We start from the raw sequence: 20,737 nt of genomic DNA, 5'->3' as shown, positions 1-20,737 counted from the left end.
GTTATTTTTAAGTATGTCTTGTTGTGTATTCATATATTTGCCATTTTGTTTCTCCTCAGTCAGTTGCTTAATCATTTTGCTTTAGTTGTATGATCTCCTCCCTCATGGCTAAAATCATCACAGCGATTTCATTGTTTTTTGCTTTTTTTTTCATAAATGAGATGCACACCTTTTTTTAGGGCATAGTATAATTGGATTAAGAAGAATAATGCTCATATATGGGAATGAATAAAATCATGCAATTTACACTCATATTCAGGCATTGAAAATGTTAATAGATAATAAGCAGAAAATAAATATAATCTGGAATCTTGATAAAAAATAAGTTGCAAAACATATAAAAGAAATGTACAATCAAGGCTAGATAACCAATGGCAAGTAATAGTTTATATATATATATATATATATATATATATATATATATATATATAATGTGTTCTTTTCTGAGGACAATTTTACCTGACTACTTCTATGTAGGAAACCGGTTTGGTAGAGTGGGTAGTGATTTAACCTCAAATCCAGGTAGACTTGGGATTTAATCCTGCTTTTAATAGATTTTGACTGTTTGACCATGGTCTAGTTATTTATCCTTTAAGGTTCAAGGCAGTTCTGTAAAACCACAAGTTTCAAAGAAAAAACATCTTAGCTTCAATATCCTCAACTTGAATTCCTCATACAGTAAAAACACAGGTCTAAGTCTCTCTCTCTAAATCTGTATCGGTACTTTTGTTCAAAATATATAATACAAGAAAAGTAGAGATGATCAATTTCATAGGATGTTCTGAAGTGCTAGCCATGATTTGCTGGGGTTATTAAAACATTTCACCTTTAAAAGAAAAAAAAAATGTAAATCTTCCCAGTCTACCCTTTTTTAAGAGAAGGCTTCTGCATGCTAGGAAAATGGAAATTACTGTAAGAATCAATGAGAGGTTAGATTAACGGGAGAAGTCAATGGGGAAATAATTTGTTGTCTCAGAACCCAGGATAGTAATTATCATTATGGTAAGAACATTTCCCACTTACTGAATTTTTTTGCTCAGAGTGTTTGTATTTAAGCCCATTGACATGCATATTAGGTGTCTTGAAAATTAAAGGCAAGTGCAGAAAGAAAAAAGCAGCTTAATTGCAAGCTTTTCCAATGCTGACTTGAGTGTTCTATGAATTCAGCATTACTGAATGATAACAGCTCCTTACACCCCCATCATCATTTAGTTTCGCTGTCATTCCTATTCTGAAAGCACTATGAATAAATTGAAATGACCTGCACCTTCATTCTTTTGAGCACTAGATTTTTCACAATACAGGGAATCTGAAACATACCTTTGATTCCACATTCTAAGTATGAGGATACAGATAAGTTAGAGAAGTTATTGGAATCTCTGCCCTTTGTTATGTTTAAATTCTGTAGGCAAGTGCCTGTGTTCATGTCCAGAGTACTGGGGTGAAATTTTATGTTCTTCAAGAAAAAAAATATCTCTATTAGGGGGCCATTGCTTCCTAAAAAGCATTGTATAAATCAGAAATGAATAAGAAAGCATTCATTACATTATTACATTGAACTAAATAATGAGGATATGAATAGAAAAGTAAGATATTCTTTCTTAAAATAGCTCACATTCTTATGAGGAGGCAACACATAAAAGTTCTAGCTGTAAGTCATATGGAAAGGCTTTCTAGTCCTTACAATATAAGAGCAAAGAAGATAGCAATCTCTCTTCTTTAATGTCATTTCCATTGAAAAAATTATGTTACTTTCTGGTGTTGAAACATTTGACAGTGCTAAGGCTTTTGGTGGTAAGAGCTTTCTTTTCTTAGTCTGTATGATCCACAGAAGCAATTAACAGTTGAGATCTCAATAGAAACTGCTTGCTCAAATGATCTGTAAGCAGGACTGGTGAACTGGAATTTCTGCTACTTTTAAAGATATGGGACTTACTTCTCCGTAGATAGCACCTAACCAGTTTTTTTTTTATTTAATTATTTTTGTGGATGATGACAAGGAACTAGAGTTCCTTCATCAATTGCTCCCTTTGATGAGACAGCTCAGCCAGGCTGGAAGGAGGGCCTCTGTTTTGGTGGAGGTGCAGATAGACACAGCAATTCCAAAAAATCTCTTGTCCTTAGGGTCCTGGGTTGTCTCTAACTGAGTCTAAGAAAAATGGAAGTAGTGATTTGTCTTGCCTGGCACATAGTGAGTCTGGATTTTTCTATCAAGATATCTTTCTTCAGCTATAATGTTAGCACTTTTTGGTTTTCCAAAAATATCAAAGTCCTTTGGCTCATACTCCTTTTAATGCCATTAGAGTAACACTTGTATAAACACAATAAATTAACTTTCTCCTTAAGAACACTGTCCTGAACATTGATGGGTTCTTTTGATCTCCTTGCCATTCAGCAAACCTGAAATCCAGTGCACAATCTGTGTACTGGAAGTTATAAATTAGAGATATTAAACAAGGAGGGAATGGTGATAACAATTTGTTTATATAACTTCTACAATGAAGCAGTCACTGTGCAAAGAGCTTTACAACTATTCTTTCATTTGATCCTCACAACAACCCTGAGAAGCAGGTGTTATTATTCTTTTTATACAGTATCTGAAGCAAACATGAATTAAGTGACTCACCCAAAGGATTAGCAAATTCTGATGTCAAATCTAACCACAGATTCTCTGTCTACCATTCTAACCATTGTGCTAACAAGCTACTTGTCTAACCCTCTTGATTGAGCCACCTGCTTACTACAGGTCATGGACTTTAATTTGAATGCCTACCAAAGAGATACATATTGACTAAATTATATTTGTACTATAAGCTAAGAAATGATAGTGGTAGACTAAAAAAACATCTGGTTCAATTGAATGATGACATGACAACCCGATTTATAATCATTTAAAATTAAATTCAGGGAAATAATTTATTATGCAAATTATTTTTACCAAGAAAAGAAGCTTCAGTTGGAACATAGAGATGTATATTAATATGTGTTCTGTGGTTTTATGAATATGAATATTTTCTGTAAATAATTATGGCTTGTGAAAAGCAGTTATGTTGTATACATTTCAACTAGTGGCAAGAATAATTTATTTCTTTTCAAAAGAAGAGACAAAATTGTCCTAAGCTACTAGTATGATATTGCCCTTTGTTATGGTACGATTTGGGGTGAGGAAAGAACAAGAGGGAAACATATAAATAAATTCTGATTTATTGTTTGGGAAGGGTAGGAAGGAATAAGGGTTTAGGAATAAACTTATACTTAATTTAAAAACTAATATCTACAGTTAATTAAACTATATTACTAAGCTAAATATTAACTCCCCAATATCCAATCTCACACCAGGAGTCCAATCAGGGGGCCAGGATCTCAAGTTGGTGATGTCCAAGTAGGTCCAGAGATCTTCTCACTGATGCTGCCAGCAGAACAGATCCAGAAAACCTTTTACCTCTGTTCATCACAGGAGAAAATCCTCTTCCAGACTTAATCTCAAATCCTTCAGGAGAGAAGACAGTTGGCATATAGAATCTTCTCCCAGATCCCTCAGACTCCCATGTGACCATTGATCATATGCTCCTATCAATAATTCTCTAAGGTTTGCATCTCTCAGTTTTTGCAACAGTTTTTATAAACCTTTTCATCCTTTATCACACCTTGGAATGCTTAGACAGGATTTTATCTGTGTCTCTTGGAGTTGGCCTTAAAAGTACTTAATTGCAAAATTTGCTAGTTGTTTCTCAATTCTCATTTATCTCAGCACTTTGGACCTGTTGATCATTAACTTCTCATAAATTATTTCTCTTTTCTTGTTGTTGTTGATGATGATGCTTCTTTCTGTATCTTCCTATCTGTCTGATTTCTTTTTTTTTATTAGGCTCCTTTGTAAACGCACCGTCTATATTTCTCATTCTAAGTATAGGTGAATGTTACAGCTTTAGCTAGGTCCTTCCTTTTCTCCTTACTCTTTATACACGCTCTTTTGGTAATCCATCAGTTCTCATATGTCTAAATATTATATATCAAAAATTACTCTAATATATGTTTCATATATGCTTACCTGAGTTCATACTCTTCTAGCCTCCTTCCCTAAGGCTGCTGCATAGTCACACTATGGATGAGCTAGCAATCATCTAACCAGCTCTTCTCATCACAATTCTATGGCCAAAGGGACCTACTTTTGTTCTGGATACAAAATTATACTTTCAGTGACATAACTTTCCTGAGTCTCTCTGATTTGGCAGACTCTGACTGGATCAGAGAGTAGGTTTGCAGATGCCAGAAGTCACATGGGACAAAAAAACAAGCTTTTTTTGGGTACCAGGGAGTCACAAAACCTATGGTATCCCCACAGAGTATACATGGGTTTCCCTAAGTAGTTTGTTGACAGATAAGCAGCCTTTGTTCTTAATTCAATCCAAGGGTGGGACTGAACTGAAGTCAGTTCAATCAAAAGGTAATCTATTTCAAACTCAATATGAACATTTTCCATTTGAAATACAAGGCTGATCTTAGGGTACCAAGAAAAAAGGGATTCAAGCTAATGTTAAATTCTCAGCAATATATTTAATGATTACAAGTACATCCTGCTTATATATACAAGCACAGATATATATTACAAATGTATGAAAGCTATATATATATATATATATGTAGACATGCATATTCCTATATGTGCACATACATGCATAGATATGCATACACATCTCTTGTTCTCTAGGTTCTTATTTGACTTTAGTTTTGCATCAATTGAGTAATAGACATTTCCAATTGAATTTCCCATGGGCATCTCAAACTTGATGCATCTAAAATTGAAATCATTTGTCATCTCAATCTATTCCCCTCTTTCAGTCTCCCCTATTTGTGATAACACTTTAAATTATCTAAGTTTGAAACTTTGACAAACCTTAGCTCTTTGTTTTCACTCTCCATTCAGCTGGCCATTAATATTGTTTCTACCTCTACAATGTCACTCATCTATTCTCTTATACTTAATCACACAATCATCATCATCTTAATTAAGTCTGCTATCACTTTTTATATGAACCATTAAAATAAAATTCCCTCTCATGTGACATTCTTAATTCAAGCCCCTTCTACCCCCAACTATTTTTATTAAAGCTGCCAATATGATTCTCCTAAGTCAATGGCCTGACTATGTGAACAATGTAGTCTTCTTGTGAGGTGAAATGTTAAAACATTTTTTTTAATCCTTCATAACCTGAGACCAAACAAAATTTCCATCATTATCATATATTATGTGTAAGAATACCAAAAAAGCCACACACTCTTGTCCAGCTAGAATGTCCTTCTTATCATTCCTCACATATAATATTGCTTCCCCAGTTCTGATGTATTTATCCTCTAGTATCTCTTCCTCAGGCCTACAGAAAGTTTTTGTCTATGTCCTTATCTCTTAGAATCACTGTTTTCCTTTGAAACCACCTATTTTCATAATGTTATATATATATACATATGCATGTATATATATATACACGCATATATATATATATATATATATATATATATATATGTTATCCCACTGTTAGAATGTAATCCTTTGAAGGCTATTGATTTGAAAGCCTTCATTTTGTTACAACCCCAGCAGTTAGTATTTTACTTGGAATAGATGCTATACAAATGTCTATTGATTTATTGACTTACTTAACAGACTAGAACTTATATCCTTGATTTTTAAAACCTGAGAATGGATACTTAAATCTATTAAAATTTAATATCACCATTTCTATCTGCTATTTATTGATCCATTTGAATGAACAAAGTGGGAGGAAGACCAATTTTTTGAGGATGACTTGATTAGTGAGGGAGTGGATAAACTCATGGCAAAGTGAAAAAAAATAATCAATCAACCCTGATTAGTAAAAAATTTAGTTCAGATTGCTGATATCTCCACAAAGCCACTGTACATTTATTAATAACTTCTGAGATCTTCACATATAGGATATACTTTGCATATACTTCATTTGCTACTGTAAACACACTAGAAAAACTTGGATGACAGGCAATTCACAGCTACGATATCCTCTCCTAATTGAACCAGGATGAAATAGGAGAACACTAATCAGAAGTGATTTCACATTCTGCTAACTTTAGAGAGTGAAAATAGTGTCTTCTCCTGGGGGAAAATATTGTGGCAGCAACAAGCTGACAAAACCTGTATTATTCCATGACTCAAATGAGAGAAAAGAATCTGGGAATTGCAGGGTTTATTTTTTCCTTATCATGTAAAAATAACAAGCAAGAAAGAGATAATTTGATACAAAATGGCCTACAAATAGGAAAGAAAAAACACATTATGTGCTTTTTTTCTGTTGACAGTTGCTGGTTTACTACTTTAAAGGCATTACTTGCTCTTTTTTCCTACCTTTTCCCATTTTTCATTTTTAGTCATTTTCCCATTTGATACCTATACCTATAGTCCAACTTATTGAAAGGATTTATATGGGGGGAAATGGCACTTTAACCTTCTCTCATTTCAGTTTAGGAACATGGATATACCCTTTGTGTGTTTTCAAATGAATTAAGAAAATAATATATAAGCAGGACCAAAAGAGTACCTTTGCTAAATATCAGCTATTCTCACGAGAACGCAAGACTTAAGAAAATATGAGCCTCAGGGTGAGGCATAGATGTTAGAAAATAATTTTACTTTCCTCTAATGAGGTGTTCACTTTTGGGGGTAAATTGCTATTTCTTTGCATGTCAGGTGTGTGTGTGTGTGTGTGTGTGTGTGTGTGTGTGTGTGTGTGTGTGTGTGTTTCCCCTTGATTTTTTTTTTTAAGGAGAACTAAGGGAAGAGATTTTGTTATCTGACTGGCATATTTTAAGGTGCAGGGACAGTATGGGAAATTAGTCTGTTAGCAACACAGAATGGAGACAAGCTTGTATCATTTTTATGGTTTTAAGCTCTGAGAACTTTGCTTGTTTTCCATTTCATGTAACATAATACAATGTTTGTCATAATGATATTGAGTTCAATAAAAATGAAATGTAGTACTTGGTATTCTCGACATAACAATGATAACAATCCAGATGCCTTTCTTTCATCCTCAGAACTGTCTAATGCAACTAAAGAAATATTAGTAAAAATTAAGTCAGTAGTGTTATTTTTTGATTAATTAATTAATTTAGAATATTGTTCCATGGTTACATGATTCAGTAGTGTCATTAAATGTCTACTGTGCAGCAGGCACTCTGCTAGGCTTAAATCAATCCACACCTGTCCTTAAAGAAATTGCATTTATCAAAGGCAGCAACTTGAATTTAAAAATACATACCAAAAAATTTGAAATATGTATAATTCAAAGAAACATAGTATTATATAATAAATGGATGATTAATAGTAAACAAACCTTGGACTCAGAAATTCTAACATATGCTAACTCTATGATCCTGGGAAAGTTGAAAATCTATCATTTGAACTAAACAACTCTCTAAGACTTTATGTTGCCACAAAGATCTTTAGGAATTGATGCAGAATGAAGTAATCAGAGACAAGAAAATAACATATACACTAACTCCAACATGCAAATGGAAATCAAGGCAAACCAAAAAAATCAAAAGTTATTGCAAAAAAATTATAAAGATGAAACACAATGTAAAATAAAAGGCATGAGAAAATATCCTTAGCTGACTCCATCAAGGGGAAAAGTCCACAACTCTTACACATAGCATGTTTTGTGCCACAATATTTAAATTTTATGCATTCACAATATTTTGCTGTTTACTTAATTTATGATTTGATATTTATATCTAAAGAGACATGTACATTTAAAACTTATATTTTATAAGATGAAAGGTGCTGATCCAAATGTCAAGATCTTTTTTTGTGAAATACTGATTCTTTATGTTTGATGTTTGGGACTTTGTATTCATAAAATAGTATACACTATGTTCATTCTGTATCATGTTCCAATAATATCTCTACTTTAAACCTGTTCCAAATTGCTTTGAGAAATAATGATTTGTAATATACTTTGAGACCTAAAATGACTAGGCCTTCTGCATACTCATTTATTATATAACTTGACATCCTAGAATTTTGTATCTTCATAAATTAATCATTCTTTCTATTTAAAATATTTCTTTGATATATTATTGGGATGGCATTAAATAGGTAAATTAATTTACAAAGTATTGTTATATTATACTGATGCATAATACTCATGAAAAAATAATATTTTCATATTTGTTTGCATAAATATTTTTACAAGAAGTATTACATCTTGTGTGTATTTAGAAGTTAGATAGACTCATGTACAGTGTAGTTACTATGGATTTGTTTTATATCCTTTATGTTTGTTACAGTTATCATTTCCAATAAATTATCATTTACTCTACATGGCTCTTTAAATATAAAATAAAATCTTTTGACAAAGGTGATATTTTTAAGGTTTTTAACCTCTTTATTTTCTTTATTTATAAAGCCAATATTCATAGTTGTCAATAGAACAGCAAGTAAAAATATATTTTTTACTGCTAACTTCATTGAAAAGTATTCTAGTTAATATATTTTATATATAAAGGTAGTATTTTTAAGTACCAAAACAATTTTGTATCACAAGTCATTTGATATAATTCAATTATTATCTGTTTTTTCAAATTCTTTCTACTGAAATTTATTATTTTTTAAATGTGTGTTAGAATTTACTTATAAATGTCTGCGTATTATTTAGTGAGATTATTAATGGCATGTTCAATTTCCTTTTCTAAGACAAGGTTATATTGTCTCCTTTTTCTTCTGTTCTTCTGGAAAATCTATTTTTTAAATTTATATTTACATAATACAGTCAGTCTTTTGGTATGTAATTGGACACACTAGCATATATAATTTCATCCTTATTTGAGGTACATTTATGCTTTTCACTGTTGATGTTATTATTTAGTTTACTTATTTCTTTTTTAAAAAATGAATTGTTGTTAATGATATTCAGCCATTTAATTTGTGAATCTATTTGGGGTTTTATTGTCAAAGTTTCTTGAGTGATATATCATTTCCTTCTCCAATTCATTTTACAGATGAAGAAAATGAGGTCAGCATATTTAAAAGAATTGCACAGTGTCACACAACTATTCCTTATCAGAGAACTGACTCCATGGCCATGGAAAGAACTAACTATTCTTTGCACTCTACCAGTGATCCATTCATGAAGATGGACATTAGAATTGCTAAACAGTGCCTGGTACTGAGCCAAATGCTAGCATAAGAGTTCCTTCTCATTTCTTTCTGACTTCTGTACAATTATCTTATCATTATAGAACTGAGTGATACTGAAAATGCTGCCTTTATTCCTGTTACTGCTTGCTATTACTAACAATTCCAAGAATCCCTACTGATATTGCAGGTAACCTGTGTTTTGGGCCAACCTCTTCCTCAGTCAACATGGGAAAACATGTTCTCCTAAATTATAGTTGGGTGCAATAGAATCCAATTTGAGCTGTTATTTTAAATTTATTTGGAGGTCAATACTGGAGGATCAAGAATGTAGTTCTTCTACTCCACTATTCTGAATCTGCCTTTTTTCCCCAAAATTTTTATTATCCCTTTTTTTTAGAATTTCTATTCTGGGGACTTCCGGTCAAGATGGCGGCTTAGAGAAAGCTAAAGTTCAGATATCCGGAAAACCCTTCCCGACCAATCTCAAACTATAAGCTCCTAACGCGCCAAAATTCAAGAGGATCAACAGCATAAACCCTGGGAATCCTCCTCCTGGACCTGGACCTGGATCAGAAGGTACGGCCCCCCTCAAAAGCCAGAACCCGAGATCACTCGGATCTAAGGGGTAGGAGCACAGAGTCCAAGGCTCCAGGAAGCCACAGCCCCGCCCCGCTCAGAGAGCAGGGTTGTCTGAAACAACAACAACCCTCAGGGCCTTCTATCCAAGTCCCAGTGAAAGTCACTGCCCTCGGAGCTCCCCCCACAGAGAGCAGGCTTGTCTGAAACAACAGCAACCCTCAGGGCTGGCAAGACAGCCTCATGGGCTGGATCCTGCTATCCAAGTCTCAGTGAAAGTCACTGCCCTCGGAACTCTGGGAAGCCACAGCCCATCCCCCCGGAGGCTGAGGAAACAGCCTCACGGCCAGCTATTCTGAAGGCAAATTCCAGAAAGCAACCTGACCCAGAGAGCCGGGGCAGAGTGTGGCCCCCTGATCCGACCCTTCCACTCCAGTTCCAGTGAGGCATACTCAATTTAACCCAGGGAAAGCTCATAGAACTGACAATCTGCCCAGGACTAAAGCCTCTGAACACCAGACAGAGATAAGAAAAGCTAATCCTCCACATTCAGAGATGGCAAACTCCACAGAAGCACAGAAGCCCCAAAATCGCAAGAAAAATAAGAAGAAAGAAGCGACTTTGGACACATTCTATGGAGCAAAAATACAAAATACAGAGGAGATAGAAGATGATATACAAGAAAATGCTCCAAAATCTTCCAAAATGGAAATGGAAACTCTCCACAAACCCATGAAGAATTTGAATCAGAAATGACCAAAAAGATGGAAGCCTTCTGGGAGGAAAAGATGGAAATAATGCAAGACAAATTCACGCATCTACAAAACTGGTGTGATGAAACTGAAAAGGAAAACCAGGCTTTAAAGGCCAGAATCAGGCAGCTGGAAGACAACGATCATGTAAAAGAGCAAGAATTAATAAAGCAAAGCCAAAATACCAAGAAATTAGAAGAGAACATAAAATATCTCACCAACAAGGTGACAGATCTGGAAAACAGAGGGAGAAGAGATAATTTAAGAATAATTGGACTTCCAGAAAAGCCAGAAATAAACACCAAACTGGACATGGTGATACAAGATATAATCAAAGAAATTTGCCCAGAGATTCTAGAACAAGGGGGTAATACAGCCACTGACAGAGCTCACAGAACACCTTCTACACTAAACCCCCAAAAGACAACTCCCAGGAATGTAATTGCCAAATTCCAAGGCTCTCAAACAACAGAAAAAATCCTACAGGAAGCCAGAAAAAGACAATTTAGATATAAAGGAATGCCAATCAGGGTCACACAAGACCTTGCAAGTTCTACTCTGAATGATCGTAAAGCATGGAACATGATCTTCAGAAAGGCAAGAGAGCTGGGTCTCCAACCAAGAATCAGCTACCCAGCAAAACTGACTATATACTTCCAAGGGAAAGTATGGGCATTCAACAAAATAGAAGATTTACAACTTTTTGCAAAGAAAAGACCAGAGCTCTGTGGAAACTTTGATACCGAAAATCAAGAAGCAAGGAATATCTGAAAAGGTAAATATTAAGGAAAGGGGGGAAAATGTTATCTTCTTCTTTTACTCAAACTCTCTTCTATAAGAACTACATTTATATAAATCTATGTATACTAATATATGGGGAAAATGTAATGTAAAAATAGGGGGTAAAAAAGACCAAATAGAATAACCTTTCTCACACAAAGATTCACATGGGAAGGGGAGGGAAAGAAAACTCCTATAAGAAGGAGAGGAAGAGAGGGTTTTTTTTTTTACTTAAAACTTAATCTCAGGGAAATCAACTCTGAGAGGGAAAAATATCCAGATCCATTGGGATCTTGAATTCTATCTTACCCAACAAGGGTAGGGAGAAGGGAAAACCAAGGGGGGGAGGGGAGAGGGAGAACAAAAAGGGAGGTAAAGAGAGGGGGGAGGGGGGAACAAAAAGGGAGGGACTAAAAAGGGAAACATCAAGGGAGGGGACAAGGGGGACTGAATCAAAGTAAATCACTGGACTAAAAGGTAGAGCTGAAGAAGAAAAGGTTAGAATTAGGGAAGGATATCAAAATGCCAGGGAGTCCACAAATGACAATTATAACTTTGAACGTGAATGGGATGAACTCACCCATAAAATGTAGACGAATAGCAGAATGGATTAGAATCCAAAACCCTACCATATGTTGTCTTCAAGAAACACACATGAGGCGGGTTGACACCCACAAGGTCAGAATTAAAGGATGGAGTAAAACCTTCTGGGCCTCAATTGATAGAAAGAAGGCAGGAGTGGTAATTATGATATATGATAAAGCCAAAGCAAAAATATATCTGATCAAAAGGGATAGGGAAGGTAATTATATTTTGTTAAAAGGGACTTTAGACAATGAGGAAATATCATTAATCAACATATATGCACCAAATAATATAGCACCCAAATTTCTAATGTAGAAACTAGGAGAATTGAAGGAAGAAATAGACAATAAAACCATACTAGTGGGAGACTTAAACCAACCATTATCAAATTTAGATAAATCAAATCAAAAAATAAATAAGAAAGAGGTAAAAGAAGTGAATGAAATCTTAGAAAAATTAGAATTAATAGACATATGGAGAAAAATAAATAGGGATAAAAAGGAATACACCTTCTTCTCAGCACCCCATGGCACATTCACAAAAATTGACCATACATTAGGTCACAGAAACATAGCACACAAATGCAGAAAAGCAGAAATAATGAATGCAGCCTTCTCAGATTACAAGGCAATAAAAATAATGATTGGTAATGGTACATGGAAAACCAAATCTAAAACCAATTGGAAATTAAACAATATGATACTCCAAAACCATTTAGTTAAAGAAGAAATCATAGAAACAATTAATAATTTCATCGAGGAAAATGACAATGGCGAAACATCCTTTCAAACCTTTGGGATGCAGCCAAAGTGGTAATGAGAGGTAAATTCATATCCCTGAATGCTTATATTAACAAACTAGGGAGAGGAGAGATCAATCAATTAGAAATGCAAATGAAAAAACTCGAAAGCAATCAAATTAAAACCCCCCAGCAGAAAACCAAACTAGAAATCCTAAAAATTAAGGGAGAAATTAATAAAATCGAAAGTGATAGAACTATTGATTTAATAAATAAGACAAGAAGCTGGTACTTTGAAAAAACAAACAAAATAGACAAAGTACTGGTCAATCTAATTAAAAAAAGGAAGGAAGAAAAGCAAATTCACAGCATTAAAGATGAAAAGGGGGACAGCACCTCCGATGAAGAGGAAATTAAGGCAATCATTTGAAATTACTTTGCCCAATTATATGGCAATAAATACACCAATTTAGGAGAAATGGATGAATATATACAAAAATACAAACTGCCTAGCCTAAGAGAAGAGGAAATAGAATTCTTAAATAATCCCATATCAGAAAATGAAATCTAACAAGCCATCAAAGAACTTCCTAAGAAAAAATCCCCAGGGCCTGATGGATTCACCAGTGAATTCTAGCAAACATTCAGAGAACAGTTAATCCCAATACTATACAAACTATTTGACATAATAAGCAAAGAGGGAGTTCTATCAAACTCCTTTTACGACACAAACATGGTACTGATTCCAAAACCAGGCAGGTGAAAAACAGAGAAAGAAAACTATAGGCCAATCTCCCTAATGAATATAGATGCAAAAATCTTAAATAGAATACTAGCAAAAAGACTCCAGCAAGTGATCAGAAGGATCATCCACCATGATCAAGTAGGATTCATACCAGCAATGCAGGGCTGGTTCAACATTAGGAAAACCATCCACATAATTGATCACATCAACAAGCAAACTAGCAAGAACCACATGATTATCTCAATAGATGCAGAAAAAGCATTTGATAAAATACAACACCCTTTCCTATTAAAAACACTAGAAAGCATAGGAATAGAAGGGTCATTCCTAAAAATAATAAACAGTATATATCTAAAACCATTAGCTAATATCATCTGCAATGGGGATAATCTAGGTGCATTCCCAATAAGATCAGGAGTGAAACAAGGATGCCCATTATCACATCTACTATTTGACATTGTACTAGAAACACTAGCAGTAGCAATTAGAGAAGATAAAGGAATTGAAGGCATCAAAATAGGCAAGGAGGAGACCAAGTTATCCCTCTTTGCGGATGACATGATGGTCTACTTAAAGAATCCTAGAGATTCAACCAAAAAGCTAATTGAAATAATCAACAACTTTAGCAAAGTTGCAGGATACAAAATAAACCCACATAAATCATCAGCTTTTCTATATATCTCCAACACAGCTCAGCGGCAAGAACTAGAAAGAGAAATCCCATTCAAAATCACCTTAGACAAAATAAAATACCTAGGAATCTACCTCCCAAGACAAACACAGGAACTATATGAACACAACTACAAAACACTCGCCACACAACTAAAACTAGACTTGAGCAAATGGAAAAACATTAACTGCTCATGGATAGGATGAGCCAATATAATAAAAATGACCATCATACCCAAACTTATTCATCTATTTAGTGCCATACCCATTGAACTCCCAAAATACTTCTTCACTGATTTAGAAAAAACCATAACAAAGTTCATTTGGAAGAACAAAAGATCAAGGATATCCAGGGAAATAATGAAAAAAAAAACACACATATGGCGGGGGCCTTGCAGTCCCTGACTTTAAACTATATTACAAATCAGCAGTCATCAAAACAATTTGGTACTGGCTAAGAAACAGAAAGGAAGATCAGTGGAATAGACTGGGGGAAAGCGACCTCAGCAAGACAGTATACGATAAACCCCAATATCCCAGCTTTTGGGACAAAAATCCACTATTCGATAAAAACTGCTGGGAAAATTGGAAGACAGTGTGGGAGAGACTAGGAATAGATCAACACCTCACACCCTACACCAAGATAAATTCAAAATGGGTGAGTGACTTAAACATAAAGAAGGAAACCATAAGTAAATTGGGTAAAAACAGAATAGTATACATGTCAGACCTTTGGGAGGGGAAAGGCTTTAAAACCAAGCAAGACATAGAAAGAATCACAAAATGTAAAATAAATAATTTTGACTACATCAAACTAAAAAGCTTTTGTACAAACAAAACCAATGTAACTAAAATCAGAAAGGAAACATCAAATTGGGAAAAAATCTTCATAGAAACCTCTGACAAAGGTTTAATTACTCATATTTATAAAGAGCTAAATCAATTGTACAAAAAATCAATCCATTCTCCAATTGATAAATGGGCAAGGCACATGGATAGGCAGTTCTCAGATAAAGAAATCAAAAGTATTAACAAGCACATGAAGAAGTGTTCTAAACCTCTTATAATCAGAGAGATGCAAATCAAAACAACTCTGAGGTATCACCTCACACCTATCAGATTGGCTAACATAACAGCAAAGGAAAGTAATGAATGCTGGAGGGGATGTGGCAAAGTAGATACATTAATTCATTGCTGGTGGAGTTGTGAATTGATCCAACCATTCTGGAGGGCAATTTGGAACTATGCCCAAAGGGCGACAAAAGAATATCTACCCTTTGACCCAGCCATAGCACTGCTGATCTGTACCCCAAAGGGATAATGGACAAAAAGACTTGTAAAAAATATTCATCGCTGCGCTTTGTGGTGGCCAAAAACTGGAAAACGAGGGGATGCCCATCAATTGGGGAATGGCTGAGCAAATTGTGGTATATGTTGGTGATGGAATACTATTGTGCTAAAAGGAATAATAAAGTGGAGGAGTTCCATGGAGACTGGAACAACCTCCAGGAAGTGATGCAGAGCGAGAGGAGCAGAACCAGGAGAACATTGTACACAGAGACTAATACACTGTGATATAATTGAACGTAATGGACGGCTCCATTAATGGCGGTGTAATGTCCCTGAACAATTTGCAGGGATCCAGGAGAAAAAAACACTATTCATAAGCAAAGGATAAACTATGGGAGTGGAAACACTGAGGAAAAGCAACTGCCTGAATACAGCGGTTGAGGGAACGTGACAGAGGAGAGACTCTAAATGATCACTCTAATGCAAATATTATCAACAAAGCAATGGGTTCAAATCAAGAAAACATCTAATGCCCAGTGGATTTACGCATCGGCTATGGGGATTGGGGGGGAGGAAAAGAAAATGATCTATGTCTTTAACGAATAATGCTTGGAAATGATCAAATAAAATATATTTTTAAAAAAAAGTAAAAAAAAAAGAATTTCTATTCTGGTTTTTATTAGGCTTTTAATATTTTTCTAATATTTTAATGGCATTATTAGTTGATTGAAATACTCTATTTTTGGCATTTTTATAAAGATATTTAAACATATTTTTATGATTAAGAACTGCTTTCAGGCCACCTAAGTGACTTACTGCATAGACAGCAAGGCCTGGAACTGAGAGGTTCTGGGCTCAAATTTGGCTTCAGAAACCTCTTAACTCTGTGATCCTTGTATGTCATTTAACTCCAAAGGCCTAGCTCTTACTACTCATTCACCTTGGAACTGTTTTGTATTATGGATTCCAAGAAATAAGGTATAAATTTAAAAATTGCTTCAGCTCCTTTCTAAAAAAATTGATATGTTTTTCTATTATTGGTATATACCTATTACTGTATATGTTTGTTTAATGCTATAATGTGTAATTATTACCTTTTTAATTTTTGTCTTTGTCAAATCAACTTTTAGGACTAAATTATTTGTCTTAAATTAGATTTTAATACTTTTTCAACTATCTTTTATTTAATATTATTTTTATTTCTATGTGATCATTAAAGACAAAACAAATTTCCACCTAAAAATTAGAGAAGAAAAATACTAACAACATTCTTCTGGAAGAAGAAAAGATCAAGCCTATTAAGGGGATAAAGGGGAAAAAAGTCAAAGAAAGTGGCTAGTAGTATCAGATCTAATACTGTATTTAAATGGCAATTGTCAAAACAATTTGATACTAAATAAGAAATAATGATAAATCAGGAGAATATATTGGTTTCAGAAAAAACAATAACAAATATGACAGTAGTAGTGCAAGGGTTGAAATAGGGGTTTGACAAAATAAGAAAGCAGATTTTAATAACTTAAGTTTTAATGAGAATACAGTAGAGTTGTAAATTAATATTATAACTTTAAGCCAGAGAATAGAAAACTTCAATCAACTTTTAACAATTAGCAATTTAGTTTAATTTAAATATAGTACAATACAAAAATATAGTAAAATGAATATAGTTAAGGAGGGAAATATAGGAGAGAGGTAGACAAAGAAAATTTTCCAATGTCTATACTAGTTATCCTATAACAATCTACAACTACCTATAATTACTATCTAAAACTGACTATAACTACCACTTATAACAACCATCTCACAAAGTTCTGACCCAATCCAGCTCAATCAAAACCAACCCAATCAGTGTTTAATCCAACCCCAATTACGTCTGTCAATGAAGACATTACTTTCCAAAAATTTCAAGGAAGGGAAAAAAACCTAGCAGTCCAAACTAAAAGCCCAAACCCCCAAAGCCAAAAAGGTCTCTAAAGGCTAAAGCAAAAAGCTTTAGTATGCTGAAACTTGCCTTTATATTCCAGCAACTAAATGCCAACCACCAACTAAACACCAACAAAACCACCAGCAACCAACCCCCAATGACCAACTCATGCCCAGCAGCCAACTTCCCACAACTGCCAGCCCTATCTCTCAGCAAGTGCCCTCTCTCAAATTTGAGCTCTAATTGTCAACAACTGACAGATCTACCAACCAATGCTCACCCCTTTTTATAACCTCCTCCTTCCTAACTTCCTATCTCTGTAGTTCCTCCTTTCTGTCTCTACGGTTTCTACTTCCTGTCACTGTGGGCTGGTTAATCCCAAACTTCTCTATGATAAATGAGCCCACAGGTTCCCAGTTAAGTTAAAAAAAGGAATAAAGAATTCCTTTTTACACTATAATATTTTATAACCTAAAGATCCAAAATTTTGAAAAAATTATTTTTATGACAAAAATTCTGGGAAAATTAGCTGACAAATCAAGATAAGGTCAAAATTGGAGCATAATTTCAACAGAAATGGTTATATAATCAAATTAGGGGAACATGGAAAATTTTATCTGTTACATTTATAGTTCAGTAAATAATTTATGTCCAAACAATAGATAGGGAAGCTAACAGGACATAAAATAATTGATATTGATTATGCAATTTTTAAAAAAGTATTTATATAAATAAAATGAATAAATTTGTGATTAGAAGGAAAGCAAAAAGTTGGGGGTGATTGTAAGTTTTCTCTAATAATGGTCTCATTTCTCAAATATATGGAGAGCTGAGTAAATTTATAAGAATATGAGTCATTCTCCATTTTGTAAATCATCAAAAGATATGATCAAGTAATTTTTATTTTTTTATTTTTTTTATTTAAACCCTTACCTACCATCTTGGAGTCAATGCTGTGTATTGGCTCCAAGGCAGAAAAGTGGTAAGGGCTAGGCAATGGGGGTCAAGTGACTTGCCCAGGGTCACACAGCTGGAAAGTGTCTGAGGCCAGATTTGAACCTAGTACCTCCTGTCTCTAGGCCTGACTCTCAATCTACTGAGCTACCCAGCTTCCCCCTGAACAAGTAATTTTTAGAAGAAAACAAAGCTATATTTAGCCATGAATAAAATGTTCTAAATCACTATTGATTAGAGAAATGTGATGAAAAAATTGTAGCTATAATGAAAGAGCTATAAAGCTGTGGAAATAGGTCTGTCTCCCAAAGAAATCATAGAGAAAGGAGAATTAATTTTTGATACAATATATTTATCACAGCAATTTAGATGGTGGAGAAAATTAGAGACCTTAGGTATATGCATAAGTTGTACAATGGTTAAACAAGTTGTGACATATGATTATGATGGAATACTACTATATTAAAAGAAATGATGAGCAGAATGCTTTCAGAAATAAAATAACCTGGAGATAATTGTATACTGATAAAAAGTGAAAAGAGTAGAAGTTGGAGAATGTTGTAAATAATGACAGCAATTCTATAAAATGATTAAATATGGCTAACTTAGCTGTTCTGATCAATACAATGATGCAAAACAATTCTGAAACATTTATGATGGGAAAAATGTTAATCACCTCCACAGAAAGAATTAATGAAGTCTGAATGTAGATAGAGGCACAATTTTTTTCCACTTTATTTTTCTGATTTTGTTTTAACATGGCTAATTTGGAAATGTTCATGGTTCCAAATGTTTAAATTATATCATATTTATTGACTTCACAATTAGTATATGTGGGGAGAAGAATTCTTAATTCAAATTTTTAAAATGAATGTTAAAAAATAATTTAAAAGGAAGGATGAAAGAAGCATTAGGATGTACCTATAATGCACTGGGCAGTATGCTAATTTTTTTTTCTCATTTGATCTTCATAATAACAATGTAAGGAAACTGGAAGAGAGGTTTAGTTACTTTACAGAAAGTAAGAGCCTGTTGTTTAGAGTTTCAGACCAATTTTGAACTCATGGATTCCTTAGTTTAGCCTGTTTTGGCAAAACTATGGCAAATATGCCTAAGGGGGCTGATCCATTCCCTCTCTCCACTGTATCTGAGGACATTTTTTCTGTGGTAAAAGGGTTGCTCAAATGAGGCATGAGGGTACAATTTGGACAATCAGTCTATAAAAGGTTCACCATCAGTGGTCTAGATCCAGTGCTCTAACTATTGTGCCATGTAGGCACTCTCTTTGTACTGTATTTTTGTGTCTCAATCTCTCTGACTTTCTCTTTCTCTCTGTATTTCTCTGGCTCTCTCTTCACATATACACATACACATATAAATATCACATATACACATGTACATAGATTAAATATGTATATGCACATATTTGTACATATTATATTTTGTACTCATTTGCATAATACATATATAATACATAAATATGTGTATTAGAAGTATTTTGGTAACTATACACACATACACACATGCACATATACAGAATACTTCTAATAAACATGTATTTTATGCATCTATATCTTCAAATGAGATATGTATATGTGTGTATTATGTTATATATAATATGCATATATGTGTCATTGAAAAGTATGCATATATCTATATGTATGAAGAAATAAATTTGTTTGGAAATTTTTAATGTTTTTATGTCACAAGATATTATCTATTTTTCAAAAAAATATCACTACACATAGCCTAAAAGTATGACTTCTTATTTACATTCAATCATTGCAAGAATTTTATTAAATCTGTTTCGTTTCTTAAATAAAAAATTGTCCATAATACAAAAGGATAATATTTAAAATAAACAATGGTAGTTTTAGCATTGCTATGACCTATAATATCATCTTCTTATAATCAGTGGTCTGGTCAATTATAAAACACATTTTTTATTCAATTACATTGTTAATATAATAAATATAGATAAACAAATAAGCTTTATTTTTTCAAAATTAATTTATCTTCCCTAATTGTAGGGATATATTCCCTGGAAAATTCTTTATTATATTAATGATATAATAATAATTACTAGGAGTCAAGTCATTTTATAGAATGTAGCATGCTGAAAACATTCATTTTCTACTTGATGAAATTTTCTAATTACATTAAACCTAATCTGGACAATTTTTTGTTTAATTTTTTCATCTCGAATTTAAGTGAAATCATGTTGATTTTGTAATGATTTTTTGTCTTCAAAACATGACTTTCCTAATACAGAAAATTAAGTTGTTTTCAATTGAGTTTGAAAAATAATGTATTGTATTGGGTATATGAAGTTTTGGAAAATATGACATTTCCTATAATAAAGAATTGCATTATTTTCAGGAGCCATACTGGTGTAGAACATGGATAGATATATAAACCTCATTATGTATTATTGAAAGCAAAACAAAAGACAAAAACTATCAAATTTTACTAGTTAAATGTCTACTGAAAAAGACTTATTCTGTGGAATGATAAAATTGAAAAAAAAATGTAAATGCCTTAACATAGTAGCTGT

This window comes from Monodelphis domestica, chromosome 4 (assembly GCF_027887165.1).
Source record: "Monodelphis domestica isolate mMonDom1 chromosome 4, mMonDom1.pri, whole genome shotgun sequence".
Lineage (NCBI taxonomy): Eukaryota > Metazoa > Chordata > Mammalia > Didelphimorphia > Didelphidae > Monodelphis > Monodelphis domestica.
Note: the sequence above shows the minus strand (reverse complement) of the source record.